The sequence below is a fragment of the Camellia sinensis genome, chromosome 14 (assembly GCF_055761805.1).
Source record: "Camellia sinensis isolate YWXY chromosome 14, ASM5576180v1, whole genome shotgun sequence".
NCBI classification, from domain to species: Eukaryota; Viridiplantae; Streptophyta; class Magnoliopsida; order Ericales; family Theaceae; genus Camellia; species Camellia sinensis.
In genome coordinates this window covers 85,185,632-85,206,073 of record NC_138974.1, presented here as the reverse complement: position 1 = coordinate 85,206,073, position 20,442 = coordinate 85,185,632, and positions in this window count along the sequence as shown.

Here is a 20,442-nt window from a genome sequence, read left to right as displayed (position 1 = left end):
GTAATGTTTTCGTGTGTAGGAGAAGAAGATTGATGACTTCAGAGATTAGGGACGTGTTTTAAATGACATGAACATAGTTTCGAAGCAGCTACAAGCTTATGCCTAGGATTACTCGTGTATCTACTAAGCCTGCTAACAGAGTAAGCTATATCCGGCCTTGTACAACTCATCAGATACATCAAACTTCCAATGACCCGAGATCGGCTGTGAAAATTTCAGGCCATCTAGGTCCATGAGAATAATCGCACGACCACCATTCTGCATGACATGATCCACAAAGAGGTTGAGACTCTATCTGGTCTAAATAAGCAAAGGTACCAAGCAACTTGACCACCCCAGTCATGTCCTACCACAAATGCCTATATAAGAGCACAACAACACTCTGTTACAAATAGTATATGCATATCCAAGCCAACAGTTGATATTTTCAGGCTACAGAGAACATATAGAGGTTAATTGGCACATTTTAGCTTGAACATCCAAATTTTAGATAATGAACGAAATGCAACAAGAAAGATCAAATATTCTAACTTTTACACAAATATACCACAAGAAAAAGGAAGAGATGGCCGATCGGCTATCTTCAGTGCCGGTCGGCTACAAACATTTGGCGAGAGCCTTAGTTTTGGTCGATGACCAGTTTCCCTTGGCCGATGGCTCTATATTTTGGCCGATGGCCTCTCAGCATGCCCCAAGGTGGTTCAGAAGTGTCACAAAAGTTGGTACAGTTTTCAAAGGTACAGAGCAGTGCAAACAGAGGCAACATGAAGCATGGCATATTTTGTGAGTGCTTTTAACGTTGCTGTTGAGAATCAAATTATAGGGTATGTCCCTCCTGGTTACAACTTATTGAGAACTACTCTACTTCAAAAAGAAAGAGCAAATATTGATAGGTTGTTGGAACCAACAAGACAATCATGGAATCAAAAGAGGTTTAGTGTAGTAGCCGATGGATAGACCGATGCACAAAGGAGTCAAACTATGTTTTTTAGGTGCAATTTTAAGTCAAATTATTAGTAATATAATTCTTTGTAGTCCGACTAGTCTTTTGTCGTTCTAATGCTTGCCAGCTTACGATGTGAACAATTAAAACTCGGACTTGGTATAATACCATCCTCCCAATTGACTTGGAAATCAAATTGTGGATTCCACAAGTTTGAGCGCCCAACGACAACAATTCAGCTCTTGCCCTCTTTCAAACCTTGGGCAACTTTGATCAAGCAAATGCTAGACCCTCCGAAGCCAGGGGCAAGTAGAAAATGAGGCAACATACACAAGCAGAGGGCATGTTGCTGAAAACTTTGCCAGAGACGATCGTCGAGGTCACCGGTATCAAAAAATCGGTGAATGAGACTGGGAATATCCAACTCCCTATCGTGAACCAAAGATTGGGCATCGTGTAAAGTGAGCCCACACATACACATTTTAACCCAAGTTCCTTCATCAAAGAGCAAAGTAAGAATTACATTGTGTGCGACCTAAGGATAGTCCGAGCCAATGACACCGTCCTCTGTATGGACCGAGCAATATTTTGCCGAGTGCGGTCTTCCAGTCGGACATAGGCTGAGGAATGCACTCACAATGAATCAACCCACAACAATGGAGCTGTTGATGCAAAAGATCAACGAGATGACTTTGCTCACCAAGAAGCAAGCTGCCTAGCTGACTTTGCCCGCCAACTTTAAAATTCCTTGCCGAGATGATTTTGCTCGCCAAAAAGTCTTATCGAGACGACTTTGCTCACTATGAAGCAAATTGCCTAGCTGACTTTGCTCGTCAACTTTAGAATTTCTCGCCGAGATGATTTTGTTCGCCTAAAAGCAAGCTGTCGCATGGTCAATTGCCGGAACCATAGGAAGTTAGAGTTTTTTTATTTTTTTATTTTTTAAAAATATTCTAAAAAGAACAATTAAGAAAATTGACCCACTTTTCAAATTATTTGGAAAACTAACCTACTTTTTAAAATTACATTTTGAAAATGCAATTTTGAATTGAAATTTCATTTTCAATGTGCAATTTCACCTTGAAATCGCATGTTGAAAATGCAATTTATGATGACATGGATTTCAGTTTTTGAAATCGCATTTTGAAAATGTGATTTTAAACATCTACAATTTTTACATACAGTAGCATCACTTCGACGGGGTAGTCGCTACCATCCTATAACTTGCTGCTCATTCAATACCCCATCTCATCCACTATGGATTTACTCGTTTTCATGTCATGTGTGACTTGGACAGTTCAAACTGGACTTCTCAAAAATCTGCTGCCTACATTGCTTAACTCCCTCCATATAATTATAGTTGACATTTAGTTTCTCTTTACATAAAGTTACAATTATATGTCTCCCTCTAAGATAAATTTCTCATGCAACTATCCAATTATTTCCGTTACTTAGCAATAGAAAGTCTACTATACAAAAACAATTAAGACATTGTAATGATTTCTGGGCCAATCTGTGGCACAACGTATTGTGAAAAGTCGTTCCAAGAGCTGAAAGTTAGATTGACCACCGCTCCGGTGTTGATTATTCCGGAGAGAGGGTTGGGTTATGCGGTTTATTGTGATGTCTCACGAGAGGGTTTGGGTTGTGTGTTGATGCAAGAGGGGAAACTGGTAGCTTATGGCTCACGTCAGTTGAAAATACACGAGAAGAATTACCCCACGCACGACCTAGAGTTAGCAGCAGTGATCTTTGCCTTGAAAATCTGGAGGGACACCTTTGAACTTTTCCACACTTAGAACTATCTTGGAACCCCTTCGGTTGACCTTCATTTTCACCCTGGCATATTGGCCGAGATGTCACCATCTAGGCCGAGGTGCGCGTCACCTAGGCCGAGATGTGCATCATCTAGGCCGAGATCAACCAGCTTCTGCAGATACTGCATGTTATATTGAGTAACTCTCTCCTCAAATGTTATCCGTTGAGCAATTTCAAAAGGCAGTCCAATCTCATTGACTCCTTTATATGCATCACCTGTAACAACACTCCGTGAGGAGAATCCACAACCCTTTCTGATAAATAGGGTAAAGCCAAAATAATTTTCTGAATAACACCTTCTAACCCAAAACAAAGACAAAAGAAAAAAAAAATTACATGAAAACGGCTTTATTAAAGCAAAAAAAAAATTATTAATTACATTATCACCTGCTAACCCAAAACAAACACAAAATAATAAACAAAAAAAATTTACATGAAAACGGTTTTAGTAAAGACAAAAAAAAATTCTGAATTACACTTTCTAAACCAAAACAATGACAAAAGAAAAAAAAAAAAATTTAACATGAGAACGGCTTTAGTAAAGCTAAAAAAAATTTATGAATTACATTATCACTAAAACAGTGGATCCTTGGTGAATTTTTTTATGGGATAATTATGGGACAGTCCCATTAAGTAGATTTAAATGCACTAATAAATCTTTCATTACCTATATTACGTTCATCAGTTTATCAAAAATGTTAGAGATTCTAAAAATTCTATCAAAAATTCTACTAAATGTCGGGACCCACATTGTGTGGATCCTACACCCATGTGAGACATTTAGTAGAAATTTTAATATAATTTTTAGGGTCTCTAGCATTACTTTTAGTTTATTACTCCTAATTAATTATCTCTTTTTCTGTTATATTCTTTTTCTTTCTATCAATTCTTTAAGAAGCCTTTCTTCTTCTTCTTTCTCTCTACACCATTTCTTTAAAGAGCTTCAAACAGCCATTGTCTACTGCCATCGTCGTTACACCACCACCATTGCCATGGCCGTTCACCCGTCATTGACCACTTTTGCCACCACCTCGTTGTTCAATCACCGCCATCGTTCACCAACGATTTTTACAATTTTTTTTTATCTCTATCATCACCAATCTACAAATCACCATTGTCGATCTATACTATACAACCTTCAATCTGTTAGGGAAAATCGATGATTCCCCACAAGTAAATCAATCAATGGGAATAAAAACTAATGCGGAAAAATTAAATCAAAGGCAACACAAGAATTTTACGTGGTTCCCTCAATGTGAGGTACGTCCACGGGATCGAAATCCGATTCCACTATCAACCAAATAAGTTCCAAACGATTACAAACGAGACACCAATGGTCTCACAAAAACCACCCTTAGGTGAATTCTAAATAATCACAAATAAACAAAGAGGAAAGACCTCACCAAATAGAAGAACTAAAATCTTCTGAACCAAAGTTGAAGAAGATCCAAAATAACGAACCCAAATTAGCCACACAATGACTTGCCCGAATGATGGAAAAACTTCTGCACCAGCCAATTGAATTTCTCAACCCAAGCACTCTCTCTCCAAGAAGAAAGTGTATACTGCTGCCGCTATTTTTCTTCGGGACAAAACAATACGAATAAATATATTGTGGATCTGGGGTTTATGATCAAACTTTAGTTGTTTTCAAATTAGATTAGGTCTCCACAAAATTAGATATAATATATAAAAATATATTATACCTAAACCAAATCAAATTGAAACTCTTTAACAAACCAATTGGGTCCCACACTCCAATAAGGAGGTATACCCAACAATTCTCCCCCTACCGACTTAGGTGGAGAGATCAACCATACCCGCCAAAGTTCGACACTTCAAATGTTTGTCCCTCGACAAAGTCTTTGTCAACATATCTGAAATATTATCATCTGTGTGAACCTTTTCGAGTTGCAACAATTTCGAATCTAACACATCACGAATCCAATGGTATCTCACATCAATGTGTTTCGATCTCGAATGAAAAGTAGAATTTTTACTCAAGTGAATAGCACTTTGACTATCACAATAAAGCACATACTTTTCTTGCTTCAAACCCAATTCTTGCAAAAATTTCTTTAACCATAACTCTTCTTTGCAAGCTTCCGTAATGGCAATAAATTCAGCTTCGGTAGTTGAGAGAGCAACACATTTTTGTAATTTAGACTGCCATGCCACAGCTCCCCCTGCAAAGGTCATCAAATACCCCGAAGTAGATTTCCGAGAATCAACATCACCAGCCATGTCAGAATCTGTGAACCCATCAAGCATCGGCTTACCATCCCCAAAACACAAACACACCTTCGAAGTCCCTCGAAGATACCTTAGAATCCATTTTACCGCTGCCCAATGTTCTTTACCCGGATTAGAGAGAAAACGACTCACCACACCAACTGCGTGAGCAATATCCGGCCTTGTACAAACCATGGCGTACATCAAAGAACCAACTGCTGAAGCATAAGGAACTTTCAACATCTCTTCCTTGTCTTTTTCACTTGTAGGACATTGATTCGAACTAAGCTTGAAGTGACCTGCAAGTGGACAACCAACCGGCTTCGCTTTATCCATATTGAACCTCTCAAGAACTTTCTCAATGTAGCTTTCTTGAGACAACCAAATCAGCCCCTCTTTACGATCACGAACAATTTTCATACCAAGAATTTGCTTTGCCGGTCCCAAATCTTTCATAGCAAAAGACTTACTCAACTCCAATTTCAACCTGTTTATCATGGTAGAATCTTGACCCACAATTAACATGTCATCAACATAAAGCAAAAGAATAATAAATTTACCATCTGGAAAATTTTTCACAAACACACAATGGTCCGAAGTGGTTTTAGAAAAACCATTATTCATCATGAAAGAGTCAAATTTTTTGTACCATTGCCGCGGGGCTTGCTTGAGACCATACAAACTTTTCTTCAATTTGCAAACAAATTTCTCTTTCCCTTTTTCCACAAAGCCTTCCGGTTGCTCCATGTAAATTTCTTCTTCAAGATCACCATGCAGAAATGCGGTCTTCACATCAAGTTGCTCAACTTCAAGGTTCATACTTGCAGCCATGCCAAGTACAACCCGAATAGAAGACATCTTCACAACTGGTGAGAAAATTTCATCAAAATCAATGCCTTTCTTTTGCCCAAAGCCTTTCACAACAAGACGTGCCTTGTACCTCAGATTCTTGCCATCATTCTTCAATTTGAAAACCCACTTATTTTTCAGAATTTTCCTCCCTTTAGGCAACTTCACTAAATCATAAGTGTGATTTTCAACTAAGGAATTCATCTCCTCTTCCATGGCCTTTTTCCAATCACCTTTCTTTGCATGCTCAATTGCTTCTTGGTAGCTCTCAGGCTCCCCTTGATCAGAAATCAACACAAATTCATTGGGAGGATACTTTCTTGAAGGTTGTCGGTCCCTTGTAGATTTCCTCAACTCAAGTTGTGGTGGTAGTTCTTGAGTTGGATGCTCTTCCTCAATTTCTGACTCAACTTCATTAGAATTAGCATCATCCTCTACATCTTCAATAGGTGGCTGCACATCTCTCCCGTTTTCATCATCAACTGAAGATGAAGGAGATAAATCCATGTCAATGAGATCACTAGCTTTTGGCTCCGGTTGATCACCTTTGCCAAAGTCTTCAATTGTTTGGTCTTCAAGAAACACAACATCACGGCTTCGAATGACTTTCTTGTCGACCGGATCCCACAATCTATACCCGAATTCATCACGCCCATAGCCAAGAAAAATACATTGTCTTGACTTACTATCAAGCTTGGACCTCTCATCTTTTGGAATGTGAACAAAAGCTCGGCAACCAAACACTCTCAAGTGCTCATAAGACACATCTTTACCGGTCCAAACTCTTTCTGGAACATCACCATTCAAAGGATAGGAAGGAGACAAATTGATCACGTCAACCGCCGTCTTCAATGCCTCACCCCAAAAGGATCTTGGCAATTTAGCTTGTGAAAGCAAACACCTTGTTCTTTCCACAATGGTGCGGTTCATTCTCTCGGCAACTCCATTTTGTTGAGGAGTCTTCTTAACTGTCTTTTGGTGCCGAATACCTTGGCTGCGACAATACTCATCAAATGGCCCAATGTATTCACCACCATTGTCTGATCGGATGCACTTCAATTTCTGCCCTGTTTCTCTTTCAACCATAGCCTGAAAATGCTTAAATACTTCTAGAACTTGATCTTTAGTTTTTAGTAAAAAAGCCCAAACTTTCCTTGAATAATCATCAATGAAAGTAACAAAATAAAGTGCACCACCATGTGTTCTAACTTTTAAAGGACCACAAACATCTGAATGGATCAACTCCAAAATATTTTCTTTTCTAGAAGCAACATTTTTATGAAAAGAAACTCTATGTTGTTTACCCGCCAAACAATGAACACAAGTTTTAAGATGTGTACCTTTCAAACCGGGTAGAAGCTCTTTCTTGAACAATACTTGCAGCCCCTTTTCACTCATATGGCCAAGCCGCTTGTGCCATAATTCAGTAGAAGTATCTTCCTCAAGTGCATTGACAACACCTTTACAAATTTTTCCTTGCATCGAATAAAGTGTATGAGTCTTCTTACACTTAGCCACCACCAAGGAACCCTTTGTGAGCTTCCATATTCCATCACCAAATTTGTTGTTGAAGCCTTCATCATCAAGCTTCCCAGTAGAGATCAAATTGAGGCGAATGTCGGGAACATGCCTCACATCTTTAAGCAACAACTTGCAGCCCAGATTTGTTTCCAAGCAAACATCACCCATGCCGATAATCTTGGACAAACCTTCATTACCCATTCGAACAGAACCATAATCTCCTGCAGTGTAGGTAGTGAAGAAATCAACTCGAGAAGTCACATGAAAAGAAGCACCAGAATCAATCACCCAATTGCTCTCTTGGCCCACAAAATTGATACAATCATCTTCACAAACGACCATGAGATCAGCATTGGTAGTAAGTGCTGTTGTGTCTTCTTGCTTCTTATCCACACTTTTATCACGCCTTTTCTCCTTATTCTTGAGCTTTCGGCATTCTCGCTTCATGTGCCCTTTCTCATGGCAATAATAGCACTCAACATCTTTCTTTGAAAAAGAACCATCTTTTGACTTGTCACGGCTTTGATCACGACCATGAGGAGTCTTACTTCTCCCCCTTGTTTTGCTTCGACCTCTCACAACGAATGCTTCCGAATGAGAGGAACCCGCTGATTTTCTTCTAGTTTCTTCATTCAACAGGCTACTAGTGACTTGGCCCATTGTGACAACTCCATCGGGCGCTGAATTACTGACGGTCACAACCAAAGTCTCCCAACTTTCGGGCAAAGAACTAAGTAGCATCAAAGCCTGCAACTCATCATCAAAAACAATTTTCATAGAAGTAAGTTGGTTAACAATACTCTTTATTTCATTCAGATGTTCTGGAATAGGGCTGCCCTCTTTATATTTTAAATTAACCAACTTACGAAACAGAAAAGCTTTATTTGTGGCTGATTTCCTATCATAAAGGCCCTCTAATTTTTTCCATAAATCATGTGCTGAAGTTTCAGTAGCAACATGATGAAACACACTGTCATCAATCCATTGACGGATAACACCAACGGCTTTTCGATTAAGCCTATTCCATTCATCATCTTTCATACCCTCGGGTTTGCCAGAATCACCCTCAATGGGTCCATATAAATCTTTACAAAATAATAGGTCCTCCATTTTAGTTTTCCAAGTTACCCAATTGCTTCCATTGAAGCTAGACATACGACCCACATTCCCCTCCATTGATTTACACAAATAAATAGATCCAAATAAACCGTAAGCTCTGATACCAGTTGTTAGGGAAAATCGATGATTCCCCACAAGTAAATCAATCAATGGGAATAAAAACTAATGCGGAAAAATTAAATCAAAGGCAACACAAGAATTTTACGTGGTTCCCTCAATGTGAGGTACGTCCACGGGATCGAAATCCGATTCCACTATCAACCAAATAAGTTCCAAACGATTACAAACGAGACACCAATGGTCTCACAAAAACCACCCTTAGGTGAATTCTAAATAATCACAAATAAACAAAGAGGAAAGACCTCACCAAATAGAAGAACTAAAATCTTCTGAACCAAAGTTGAAGAAGATCCAAAATAACGAACCCAAATTAGCCACACAATGACTTGCCCGAATGATGGAAAAACTTCTGCACCAGCCAATTGAATTTCTCAACCCAAGCACTCTCTCTCCAAGAAGAAAGTGTATACTGCTGCCGCTATTTTTCTTCGGGACAAAACAATACGAATAAATATATTGTGGATCTGGGGTTTATGATCAAACTTTAGTTGTTTTCAAATTAGATTAGGTCTCCACAAAATTAGATATAATATATAAAAATATATTATACCTAAACCAAATCAAATTGAAACTCTTTAACAAACCAATTGGGTCCCACACTCCAATAAGGAGGTATACCCAACACAATCTACATGCCACCGTTACCAATCCACTACTACCCTTCACCAACCACTACTACTGTTACGGGTCTATACTGTCATTGTTTAGATCTGGCTATTTACAATGTCGATCTAGTATTGTAGCCATCTTCATCGTCAAAATGTAGCCATTATATGGTCATCAGAGCTGTTTCTAGTAAGTTCGAGTCTCTCTCTCTTTCTTTCTCTTCCTCTATCTTTTTATATCTCCCTCTTCTCTCCCTCTCTCTATGCTATGTGATAGATCTCCATGAATTTGTTGGTGAAGATCTAGTTAAACCAAAGCCATCGTGTGTAAAATCTAGATAAATCTACAGTGATAAATTTATCATTCTTATATTTTTTTTGTGTATGTGAATGTGTGAATGTGAATGTATTTGTGAATGAATATGTAAGTGAATGTGTATGTACATGAATATGAGTGTAAGAGTGTAAAAGAGTACTGATTAAATGGTCTGGCTATTTATCACTGTTAACATTTATCTTTATCTTCTTTAATCCCTTGTTATTTTTCTTAAACCAAATCAACTGCAAATCATGGTTTAATATATCAGTGATAAATTTATTATAGAATAATCTTTGATTCTTGTCTTGATTGGTGGCAGTGATGATATCTCCAGTGATAAATTTATCAATGAATGTGTCAGTGTCAATGATAAAGTTATCACTGAATCTGTCTTTGATTCTTTGTGTTAATCTGCGAATGTAAAGAATGATGAGAACTTTTGGTAACGGTTGCTCATTCCTTTACTTCATTCTCTTTATCATTGTTCTTCTCTTTTTTTCTCTTGTTGCCACCAGAGAAGGTGATAGCAGTAGTGACGTGTTGAAGATGGACAATGGCCAAAAAAGTAGTCGAAAGTAGTTGCCGAAGATCGATGGTGGCCACCGACAGCTAGAAACGATGATCGAAGGTGGTCGTTGGCAGTCATAAAGTGGTAGTCAGTGACTGGAGTTGGTCTCTAATGGCCAGAGGTGATAATTAGTAGTTGTCGGTGGTAAGGTGACATAGCAGTGAGGTGACATCGCAGTGGTCTGATGTGTGATGGAGGGTATTTTAAAGATAATGATAAATGAAAAAATAAACGTAATTTATAGATAAATAAATTCAATTAAGAGAATTACCCAGTAAGTGTCCCTTTTTTTATTTGTATATATCATTGTCAAGATGTTATGCATGACTTGATGGTTGTGAGCAACCATTTCTCACAAGAAAAGGAAAATGTTTTTAAAGATTTTTTTATTGTTTGGTTATTAGCTAAGCGTATAAACGTGTTTGGAAGCTGATTTAAGGGAAAATGACTTTTGATAGACACATTGATGTTAGAGGTTACAACTTACAGCATGCTAAGGAACAAAACTTCAAGCAATCATGCCCTATAAAGTTTTGCATTTGTATCTAAGCACTTTAAGATGGAAGCTTTAATTGGAGGAATCAATTGATATTGTTTATTTACAGTAAGGTTTGTCTTAACGGGAGATTAGTTCGAATTGGTGATTGACATATACAATGTGTGTTTAATTTAAATAAATAAAAATAAAATAAATGATAAAAATTTAATATTATAATATATATTATTTAAGTGATAAGAATCATCTTATTGATTGCTTAATATAATAATATAGATTATGGATAGTTTAGGTTCTATTTACGAGGTTTTAGGTTCACATATATTTTGAATTTGGGGGGAAGGTCAATTTTGGCAATACGTTTATAAATTAATTTTTTAATTCTTTTTATTACATTAACTCTCTATTTTTATTTTTTTTATTTTTTTATTTTTAAAAAAATCAAAAATAAATTTTTGATTTACTGACCGATGTATAGAAGTGTCTTCGATAGAAAACAGTAATGCTATAGATCTCTAATTTAGAAGTTTTAAACACACTTCTAATGAAGTGAAAAAAAAAAAAAAAAAAAAAAAAAAATACAACACTATCACTGTCATATTACTAGTGACACTTTTAATTAGAAATCTCAAACATTTTTGGATAGAAAATGGAAGACGGCGGTGGATTGACATATGTCTCGTCGATGTGGTCTCTGAAATCTAACATAAAGAAATGGTAAATGCTATTAAGGGTCCGTTTGGATGTGGCTTGGCGTTTTAATTATTTAGCTTTTTTTTAAGTTATTTTAACTTGGAATTAAAAAGTTTTGTTTTGAATAAATTTTTTGATTTTTTTAATTTTTATGAGAAAAAAATAAAATGATTATAATTTGAATGTAATATTTTATTTTATTGGATTCAAAAGTATACTTTGTCTTTTTGTGATTTTTTTAATTAAAAAATTTCATTTTAACTTATGCCAAACGAAAACTGAGTGATTTACAGGGTACTTTATAATATTAAAAAATATGTAAAGAATGTTTTAAAAATATATTTTTTTAATAAAAATACATTAAATTTAGTAAAAAAATATCATATTTTATTGTTATTTATTTTATTATTTTATTTTTTTGTATTTTAAGGATACTAGTTAACAAGATTCTAAAAAAATTGATATATATATATCCGGTAGGGTTGAGCAGCGGATATTCTGATATGTCCAAATGACTGAACTGAATCGATCCGTCGCATTTTGGACGAATGCATGATGATGAGCGGACGGTTACAGATTGATTTTTTTTTAATTTGTCTAATTTTGGACGGATGGCGGATTTGAGGTTCCTTTGGCCGCAACCGAACTGCCAAACCATGAGCACCCCTAGTAATTTGTAAGATTTTATGTTTTCAATTTATTTATATATTCTGTTTGTGTTTTTAATTGAAAAAGAGTTTAGATATTTTGTTGTGTTTTCAATCTAGAAATCCTTTTATCAAATGGCAAGTGTTGATATTTGATATTTTTCGTGTGAAAAATATAAGGCTTAATTTTGTCGTTTTAAAAAAAAAAATCAAATTAAATAGTTTTTAAATAAATAAAAAAAGTAATGAAATAGTTTTGATAATGCATGGTTTTCTTATATGTATTTATTATTGGTATTTGACAATTTACTTTATAATCTTTTGGTTATGTTGAGTTGGATTGTTATAAAAAAAAAATTTGTTGGCAAGTTATTGTATTATGTTCAAAATTTATAAAAATCTAAACTGCCAAACTGATTTGCATCCATTCGCCAATTAGTCAATCCACTTAATTTGCATCCATCAATCCAACGGACGAATGCAAATTAATTTTTTCCAATCCACTAATCCAATGAACGAATGACAAATTAAAAATTCTCCACCCACAATCGAATTGCGAACACCCCTAATATCCGATTGTCATCTAACATAGGAATCATTGTTTTTTGAAAGACTAGTTGGACTCCCACGCGCTCCACTCGTGGGAGTCGTGCTATTGTTGACTAAGAATAAGATGCATTACAACATATAATATTATTAAAGTGTTTTTAGATAATTAAAATCGTAATATCAATCTACAAATAGACTTGATTAGATACAAAAAATTGAGTTTGGGAGTGTTAAATTCAAATTAAGTATCATCTCTATATAAGAAGAAAAAAAAAATTACACTTACCAATCAGACTAATTAACTGGACTTATTTACCTACATGTCCTATTGACAAATTTATCACTGTAAATTTATTCATAAAAATAAAAAAGACTGATAAATTTATCAATATGACTTAATGAATAACAAGTCCCAAAAATATGACTTATTGGTAATTTATCCTAAAAAAAAAATTTGCAAATCAAAAAATCATATATTAGATTATCTTATTTGACATATGGTTTAACCATAAAAATATGTAACCTGAGCATTGTTGTTCATTAGTTGCTTGCTTGAGTGATTAGGTTGAATGGGTATAACCAAAGCAATTACTAATTTCTTCATTGTGTTAACCACTCAAAAAAATATTAGAACCAAATAAATTCAGCCCATACATATTCACTTTGCCTATGTTTGATTTGATTTTTAAAAGCTTGTTTCAATTTTTTAAAAAATATTTTTTTGATATTTATTTTTATCAAATTAATTTCAAAATTTTCAATAATTTTTTTTCTCTTGAAAAGAAGCCAAGCCACCCCTTGTTTTTTACAAAATATATCAATTAAAGACCAAGTATCTAGACATATGTGTACCGAACAATGGTAACTTTAGTAGAAAAACATGGTAGCTTTTGGTTGGCTGAGCCAACATGTATACTCAACATAAGTGGTTAAGTTTCAAAGAAGATATTATTTCAAAAATAATTTTTTTGGAGAGAGTTTAGAAAATTAGAAAATTTGTTTGGTTGTATGTTTTAAAAATAGTTTTGGAGTTTTGGAATTTTGGATGATTTGATGTTTTTTTATAGTTGAATAGATGGGTATGAGATAATAAGTGATTGAGAATGAGAGAAGAGGGAGAAAAAGTTATTAATTGATGTGTAGTAGAGAGAAAAGTGATTTTAAAATTTTTTTCTCTAAAATTTTCAACTAAACATGTTGAATTTTTTTTCTCCAAAAACATATTTTGAGAGATAAACCAAACATGCTTATAATTTCTCGTATAAATATATTTACAAACACAAGCATATTCAATTGCTATAAATCTATAACCCATATATAAATCACAACAAAAACACTATGAAGCAAAACAAATGAAAACATACGCAATCTTAGACACAAAAAAGCCATATATGTTATTGTTTAATTGTTAACTAACATTGTCTAAGGCTCTTCTTCAACTTCATGGGCATTAGAAATGGAGCCAATCACAAAATAGAATTTTTTACTCTCCTGAACAAGACCATTTTAATAGTGAACACCGTTTGATAGAGGAAATTAAAAACCAATATTGTCGTCCAAACTCTGACCAACAATGATATGATATAATAGGTGTCAACTTTTAATTTATTACACATCCAATGATAAAAGGTCCAACTCTTATTATATCATTAAACCAAACTATAGATCTCTAACTTTTTTGAAAAATTTATAATATATTATAGGAACAAAAATACTATAAATCCAAACTTATGATCCATAATTTATCCATCAATTTTTTTTATGGGTAAATTCTCGGTTTATAAGTATCTTGTTATATGAAATATTTAGTAGAAAAATTGAAGTGACCATCTCTATACCGAGGCTACGTGGCTTGATATGTAGCAAAGCTATACGTCATCATTCCTTTACCAAATAGCCCATCACAATGGTAAGTTGTAATATTATTTGTAAAAATGACATTTTTTCTTATTGGAGCTTGAGACTCAACTTAATGTTTTGTCACTTTTGGAAACGCGTGGGGTCTTGTCACCAAAGATAGAATTTAAAATTTTATTGGTGAAATGAAAATATGTGTATAAAAATATTGAGTTAATTTGAGTACATCAATAATCAAACATAATTTCTTCTATAAACATTGTGAAAAAAATATTTTACAAGAAAAATAAATTAATCTAGTAAGTATATGTTTTTTTTCAAAATATATATAACATTTAATTTTTAATTTTTTTTTTCAAAAATGACATATACCTCTTGTATTAATAAAATACTCAATAAAACTGATATATTGAGAGTAGTTTGTTTAATGGGTATGTTATTATTATTTTTACAATTTATAATAAGTTAATTTTTTTTTGAAAATGTTAAGGTACTGTTGGTAACACTTTCGTTTTTAGTTTTCAGTTTATATTTACAAAAATTTTAAAAACTCAAATAAAAACTTGTTTGGTAAATTTTTGATTTATAAATCAGTGGTTTCAGTTTATAAATTTGGCTAAAAAATCTAAACTCAAAAAATATGTTTCCGTTTTGAGTTTTGAGTTTTTTTTTTTTTACCACCCAACACTAGCCACCACTCGCCACCATTTTCCACTATCATCTTTCGTCGCCACCACCACCCACCACCACTCACCACCACCTGCCACCACCACCCGCCACCCACCCTCGCTACCACCACCACCCACCCGTCACCACCACCCACTCGCCACCACCACCCGCGACCCACCACCACCACCTACCACCCGCAACCACCGCCCACCACCCACCTGCCACCACCCACCCGTCACCACCCACCACCACCCGCCATCCACCACCCACCTGCCACCACCATCCACCCATCCATCACCACTTTCCACCACCGTCTTCCGCCGCCACCACCCGCCACTTGCCACCACTTTCCACCACCGTCTTGTGCCACCATCACCCACCACCGGCCACCATTTTCCACCACCGTCTTCCGCCACCACCACCCGCCATCATTTTCCACCACCGTCATTCGCCGCCACCACTCGTCATCACCCACCACCCGTCACCACTTGCCATTTCTCACTCTTTTTTATATTTTTAAATTTTTTAAAACATGTTGTCTAAACCAAACGTGTTTGTAGTTTATGTTTTTCTATAAAAAAAAAAAAACAGTTTATAAAATTTTTGTAAAAATAAACTGAAAACTTAAACGTTACCAAACAGATCCTAAATGATTTTTTTTTTATGAATAGATTATGTGAAACCGTGGTTTCAAATTAAACCAGACAGTATTTAAATAGTTTGGTTTAGATCAATTTCATAATTTTAATGAGTTAATTATATTTTAATTTTTTTAAAATTGCAGCCAATAACTTAATCTTGATTTCATCCTAAATCGATCCCAACCAGACCATATTAACCCTTCGTTGTGAGCTTTGTCCACCTTCCTCCACCAGCAAAGACAAATTATTCAAAAGTCATGATGAGCAATCAACCAATTAAAAATAAATAAAGGGCGAATTACACTAACAGTTCTTATAGTTTGAGACTTGTGTCACTTTGATCCCTGACTTTGCAATTGTGACATATTTGACCTTAAATTTTGATTCTTGTTCCAAATAATGACAACTGAAGATGTCATTGCTCAATTTCAAGGGCAAAGTCGTCAATTTGATAAAATATAAACTAATTTGACAAATCAAAAAAATATTTTTGAATTTTTAAAGTAATTTTTACCCACAAAAGATTAAATTATGTAAAATTGATAAATCTTTTAGATATTTATTTTATTTTTTTACCAAATTAGTCTTTATTATGTGTTTAGATGATAATCATGTAAGGAGTGGTTGTTAAGCTTTTAATGTGTAATCGATATTTTTAGTTTTGAATTTTTTAATTTAATGAATTTATTTAATAATGATATCAAAGTTGTCGTCATATTTGACTTTGGAAAAATAGAAATTAATTTAATGAAAATAAAAACAACTGCCTATTACATAATCATCATTCAAACACATAATAAACATTAATATGCTAAAATAAATAAATAAATGTCAAAAAAATTTATCAATTTTACATAATTTTATCTTTAGTGGGTAGAAATAATTTTTAAAAATTCAAAAATATTTTTTAACATTTATTTTTATCAAATTAGTTTATATTTTATTACATTGATAACTTTGTCTTTAAAATTGAGTAATAGTATCTTCAATTGTCTTTATTTGAAAAATATTTTTAGTTTTGACTTTTTTAATTTAATGGATTAGTTTAATAATGATATTAAAGTTGTCGCCATATTTGACTTTTAGAAAAATAGAAACTAATTTAATGAAAATAAAAAACAACTACCCATTACATGATTGTCATCCAAACACATAATAAACATTAATTTGGTAAAATAAATAAATAAATAAATGTCTAAAAAATTTATCAATTTTACATAATTTTATCTTTAGTGGGTAAAAATAAGTTTTAAAAAATTCATAAATATTTTTTGATATTTATTTTTATCAAATTAATTTATATTTTATTATATTGATAACTTTGCTTTTGAAATTGAGTAATGGTATCTTCAATTGTCCTTATTTAAAATAAGATTCAAAATTTAAGATCAAATGTATCATAATTAAAAATTTAAAAATCAAAATGACATAAAAATAAAACTATAGATACCGTTAAAATAATTTATCTATAAGTAATGAGCAACCAACAAAATGGCAGGAAGGGTAATAGATCACAATATGGAGGGCAATTAGGCTTTAGATACGTTTGTCATCTTGTGTTAGATTCATGATTTCCTCTTTTTATATATGTTATAGATAAAAAAAGGTCTGGAAAAAAACTACAATGTGCACCTATAAAATGGTGCACGCAGTTGTGCGAAAACAAATATAAATTTTATTTTAATTATAAGAAGCATAATTTTTTCTTTTCATAAAAAATATAATTTTTTTTCATCATAAAAATTATAACTTGTATCACAGAAAACATAACTTTGATTATTCATAATTTTAAGGGTGCACGCCCTAACTTTATCAATTATCTTATAACTTTCATTACAAAAATTATAATTTTTATCATAAAAATTAGTAACTTTCATTATAAAAATAATTGTAGCATTTCCAAAATATTTGAGGCCTAAAAAATTGATATTAGTTTGTTAAAAATAAATACCAAAAAAAAAATTTGAATTTACAAAAAAAAAAAAAAAAATCCAAGAAAAGAGAAGTATACGAAAATAATGAGTGTTTTTTTAGAAAAAATTAGTCTAAGGTCCCTCTCTCATTTTTAATGATGGAAAAGATTCATAATATTATTTTATAATGTCTAAGGTCCCTCAACCCCCACACTCATACATTACAGAGAAATTAGAAAAGAAACGAAAGGGCTTCAAAAATATCTCCGAAAGATCTAAGCTTTGGTCTCCCTTTCTCTCTCTCTGCTACATCAATGGCATCTGTGTTGGTATCTAACGGCGATTTCTTCGTCGCAAAGTCTCCGGTGCCGTCAGCCAGCTGTGTTGTTTCTATTTACAATGAGGTTCAAGGTCGTTCATGGCCCCCTAGGTCCGCCATCGGCGATCCCGACTCCTCCTTCTGCATCACTGCCACTGCTTCTATCTTTTCTCACCTCACCAAACCTCTCTTTACTTCCATCATCAACCCCTTTGTTGAATCTCTCATTACTAAACAAGATCACAATTTTCAAATCAGAGCCGCATTGAGCCTTGCGGTGGTGATCGATGCTACCCCAGATTTGGATGCTATGTATTTGAAGAAATTGTTGCTAAAACTCGAGAGGTTGTTGAAGTGTGATAGCTTTAAGGTGAAGCTTGCGCTCTTGACTCTGATCTAAAGTGTGATCAGATCTGGGGCTGCTTCAAGTCACCAAATTGTGAAGAATTTGGTGTCGTGTTTAGTTGAGTTTATTAGATGTGATGATTGACGGTGAGAAAGGCTGTGGCAGAGGCGCTAGTGAAGTTGGCATTGGTGGAGAGAGATTTGTTGATGGAGTTTAGGGTGTCGTGTTTGAAGATAGTTGAGGTTAGAAATTTTGATAAGGTTTGAATCAATTTTGAGTTTTTAGATTATGGATTTGGTTACTTGAAATTGTGGATTGAAATTGAGCGTGTGATTTGATCACAAGGGGAGTATGTGTTTTGGCCAAAGAAAATCAACAAATTTCTCTGGCCATCACACAGAGAAAATTAATACAGAAAATTAACGGACACAATTTTCTTTGGTTTAGTTAAAATACAGAGAAAATTATGAGCAAACAAGAGATAATTAGTCAAATACATAGAGAAAATTGTAACCAAATCATAGAGATATTTATGAGCAAATTAGAGAAAATTCAACCCCAGAGAAATTTTAAAACACAGAAAAAATAAAAAAAAATTCTCTGGATGGAAATTTCTCTAGGTTGATTGTGGCGGAGGCGCTAATGAAGTTGGCATTGGTGGAGAGAGATTTGTTGATGGAGTTTTATGTGTCGTGTTAGAAGACAGTTGAGGTTAGAAATTTTGATAAGGTTTGAATCGATTTTGAATTTTTAGATTATGAATTTGGCTACTTGAAATTGTGGATTGAAATTGAGTGTGTAATTTGAACACAGAGAGAGTATGTGATTTGACCACAGAAAATTAAAAAATTTCTTTGGCCATCACACAGAGAAAATTAACACAGAAAATTAACAAACACAATTTTCTTTAGTTTGCTTAAAACGCAAAGAAAATTATGAGCAAATCAGATAAAATTAGTCAAATACACAGAGAAAATTGTGAACAAATCATAGAGATATTTGTAAGCAAATTATAGAAAATTCAATCCCAGAGAAATTTTAAAGCACAAAAAATCAAAAAAATCGAGCAAATCAAAGAATTTTTCTCTAAATGAAAATTTCTCTAGATCGAATTTTCTCTGGATCGATTTGAGGGATCTTAGATATTATGAAAATATTGAATGTCCTTTATGCTATAAAATCTTAATATCAGGGATCCTAAAAAAAAATTCCCTCTATAATTTTTTAATTTATTTTTTATCCTAATCTTTAATTTTTTTTTCCTTCTAAAAACTAAACTTCTTTTGTTTTTTTCTACATGAGTATTGCTATTCATATTCAAAAATTAAATTTATTTTTCAAGTTCAATGATGTGGCAATCAATTAAAATATCTAAGGTAATTCCTTCTCTCGCATCTTCTCTAATTATTAATTAATCATATTATTTATATATTATTAAATTTAAAAAATAAATCTAAAAAATAAATTTATATATCATTTTCTTCTATACATTAATCTGATGATGGTTGGCATACCCAAAAAATCTGGTTTATAGGGCCAAGTGGTGTTCAGTTACCCTTAAAAAATCTCTGCAAAATACACATGGTTGGTTTCATTTAAACGTAACCAAAAAGCTCAACAGCAATGTCACTATGTCAGAAGATATTTTCTTTTGGACTATGGCAGTACCAAAAAATTATTACAAAATTATAAATAAATTTATAATTTTAACTATTACGTGTATGAAATTTACTATGTATTTGTAATTTTTTTAAAAATATTTACACTTAATTGATTTTTTTTTTTTTGTTTTCAAGCCCTAGATAATGCTGAGTATATATATATTAGAAACATCAGCAAAGTGTTTGGATTTATAAAACTTAGGTCTCGTTTGGTAATGTCACTTTTTAATTTAAAAGTTAAAAAGTCATTAAAAAAATTAAAAAACCAACAACCTATATTAAAAAGTCAAAAATTCTTTTTTTTCTCTATTTTTTATATATTTTTTTGTAAAAAATTAAAAAATCATCCTAAATATACTAATATTTTTTACTTTATATTTTAATCAAAAAATAAAAAAAAAATTACTAAAATAATCTATTTCCAAATGAGACCTTAGTAGCATTGAACACTGGACCCTCAATTTAATGAGGGGTTCGAGAGGGCTTCCTTTGAGATTGGGGTTCGGGGTTTGTTGACTTAATCCTAACACTATATATTATTATTTTCTGTAACAATC